Here is a 4,060-nt window from a genome sequence, read left to right on the forward strand (position 1 = left end):
CATACACTTTCAAAAAGGCCGACCCCACCATGCTGGTATATATATATATATATATATATATATATATATATATATATATATATATATATATATATATATATATATGTGTGTGTGTGTGTGTGTGTGTGTGTGTGTGTGTGTGGAAAAATTCTGGGAAAAGATATATAAAACTTTATTATAATATCACATTAATGAGGCAGAAGCAGACATAGAAAACATCTCTTTAGGTTATGACATCTCCAACTAAAACGATTCGTACCAAACGAGCATAAATGCTAGAACTATACAAATACAAAAAGATAAAACCAAAATATTTAGGTTAGAAATAATATATAAATATATGTGTATGTTAAAGTACATAAAATATATAAGTATATCCTGCTGTAAGGGTAAATAAAAATAAAATAAAATTAAAAATATATAAGTGTATATGACTAAGACAGCAGTTAAATTAATGGTGATAACTAAAATAATGAAACTAATAGGCGAAAAGGAAGATAAGACAGCCACAAATAAATAAAATGAGGTGTAATACAGAATAATTACCAGAAAAAAAAAAGGTTAAAAGTCGACGGTCGTTGATGATAGCAATTTGAGGAAATAAGAAATTGCTCCAAAGTTATGTGAACCGATAGTTATAATCCACCTTAAGTGTCCTAAACTGAAAAACGCACATGGGAATCATTTGTGTTGATAATACACCAGTTATCTAAGGATATATGGGCATATCCACAGAATTATTATTATCAGGATGCACACAATGATGAATACACACTGTATAAGCCTGAAAATATTAGATGCGACAAAATAAATCAGACGCCATGAAATAGTTTTCCCCCTTTTAACGAAATGTGATAGGTTGATTCATATTCAGTTGACAATAAATTATGAAGTTTATATTAAAATATTAAAAGAATAAATGGTAGAATATTATTCAACGATTTGTTATAAAAAATATTCAAGCAAAAATGACTGTTGTAATGAATAAGATAAAGTTAAATATTAAAAGGAAAAAAGAAGAAATGTATGAAAATGAAAAAAAAAAAATTGGAAAGAGGAAAGAAAACAGAAATTAAAAAAAAAACACAACTGTGTCTATCCTGACATAAACGTAGTTAGGTGGAAAAAGGTCGATTTAGAAAAAAAAATATAGGCTTGGCTATTATAAAAAATAGCTCTGCTGAAGTGAAGTGTTAAAATTATATTTTGAATATATACTTAAACAACGCTTTTATTATTATATTTATTTTATATTATCACTGTCTATATATATATGTGTGTATGTATGCATATATATATATATATATATATATATAACTGGCTGCAACAATTCCAATAGAACAACTAAGAACCCCAAAAGAATACAACAAAGAACCAATTTTAGCATACGTCTCTACACAAAACACAAACAAGCCAGAACTATTCACACAGATAACAAAAAACCTTATCCTCCTCAATCAGAACGACAAACTAAACAACATACTTAAAACAACACAAATAATAAAAAGAAAATGCCAACCCCAGAACTCAAAATACATCCGAACTTCCTCAAAACTCGTCCCACATGCTACAAAAGGGGTTACAGAATGCAAAACACCACGATGTGGAGTATGTGACATAATAATAGAAGGTAACACATACACATTCAAAAACCCAACACAAACATTCAAAATAAAAAAGGATCTAAATTGCACCTCCAGAAATGTAGTATTTGCACTAAGATGCACAACATTTAGGCACCACCAAAAATTTCAGCAATAGAGTGGCCTTATATAAGAGCAACATCTAAATTGCAGATAACAGACACCTCTATGTTTCAAACCACGTACACACATGCAGTGGAAACAGCTTCAAAATAATGCCAATCTTTCAAACAGACAATTATTTTTATTTACTTACACAGGAAAAACACTTCATCACCAGCTTCACTCCTGAACTGAACAGAGCCTTATATCATCACACAAAAACATGAAATGCAAGGGACACTCGCATGCACATCCATACACATACATATATACACACCCACACATAAATCAGAACAACACATTAAACCACACACATATGCACGCATACAACCACAAACAGACATAACACCCCTATCTCTAATACAACACACTGAACAATACCAACCTTACTTAACCTCGAAACCTACAACACTAGGAAACACCCAGAACCATAGTATAATATCTGTTCCAACACCTCGCTCCCTCCTTAGTCAGTGGAGGAGAACCCCCTCATGACTGAAACAACTATCATCCCTTCTATCATCCCCCTCCCATACCTATACCCCGTCCAATGCCCCCCTATGGGGAACAAAATCTCCCCCACACTAGGCACCGATCCTGGATCTGGCCATACCCACATGGGGAGACAAATAAATAGAAACATAAAAAAAAACTATACATATTTTAAATACACCCCTCTTTCTAAACAAACATTATATAAGGAATACCCGTAAAAACTGAAACGAAAAATCACAATACTAAAATCCAAGCATCCAAAAAATAAATATCCAAATAGAATGAAAACACCCCTACCCTTATTTCAGAAGAGCTGGTCCCCCCTCCTCACACAAACAGTAACGACCTAGGATCACAGTCACCTTCCTAAGGAAGAAAATAACCTCATAATACTATAAAACGCTATACACATTCTCAAAGCAATAAAAGCAAACACACACACGCACACACGCACACACACACACGCACACACACACACCCTACGCCACCCTAAAGGTAAAGAAAAAAACGCAAGCAGAAAGAGAGAGTTACTACAACCAGGTCAGCCGCCTGGACAAGCCCAATAAAAGAGTAATAAAAATTGAACATGCCAATGAATAATAAACACTTACAAGCCTCCACCCCTTGGAAACACTTCAAATGAACTACGAAAATTTTTACATCTCCAACACATTTGAAAATAATTTCTGACGAGGACGCTTCACAGAATGTCTGGAACGCGCGTAAAAACAATTTCAATGGCTTAAAAACATTATTAAAATGATCCAACCATAATTCTCAATGAAAAACGAAGACACGGAATAATTAAATAATGTTAAAACATACACATTGTTGGTGACGACTCCCTTATTTAAATATATATATATATATATATATATATATATATATAAATATATATATATATACATATATATATATTTACAAATAATGAAAAGTACAACCAACAAAAAGGGTTTTTTTACATAAGTAAAACACGCATGCATACGGATACGTAAAACGACAGATATACACATATATGTACATACAACTATGTAAATCCACACACACACACACACATACACACACACACGTATATATATATATATATATATATATATATATATATATATATATATATATATATATATATGAATTCGTATTCCTGCCTTTTTTTTTACATGGAGTTCACCACTTATCAAGGCCCAATGGCCACTCAGTGATAAGGGTTATTGTGTGTACGGTAATCAAAGAGATAGTGTAGCAATAGTATTGGAGAATTGGTATGGTGTCATTACTTAGGGGGGCGGTTCATCAGGAATTTGTTTGTGTTGGACTTGAAGACATACATGTTGAAGTCGGGAGGGAAACAGGCAAGCGGAACAGAGTTTCACAGGCGTGCAGTTCTAAGAAAGAAGCTTTGTTCATGGTATCTACGTTTTGATTTAGGCACAGTTAGGGAGTGGGGAAAATTATTTACGGTGGTTTCAGCTAGTCGGGTGTTTTTTGAGAAAGATTGGTGAGGGGGACCAGAGAATGGAGTTCAGACGAGCACTTGCCAGTGAAATAACGATAGAACAATGACAGGCTCGCTACGTCTCTTCTATGGTAAGGAGGTGGCAGGGTAGAGAAAAGGGCATCCCCCACCAAGCCACGGAGTCTATTTTGTACTCTGTCAAGGCAGGATAGGCTGTTTTAGCAGCCCCCGCCCAGATGTGGCAGCAGTACTCCATATTTGGACGTAGTTGGCTCTTATATAGATAGAGAATTGCTTCATTAGTGGGATATCTTCTGGAACGGTAGAAAGATCTCACCATTTTCCCAGCGACCTTGGCCACAGACTT

This window comes from Euprymna scolopes, chromosome 13, assembly GCF_053919585.1.
Source record: "Euprymna scolopes isolate OS-2025 chromosome 13, ASM5391958v1, whole genome shotgun sequence".
Classification (NCBI taxonomy): Eukaryota; Metazoa; Mollusca; class Cephalopoda; order Sepiida; family Sepiolidae; genus Euprymna; species Euprymna scolopes.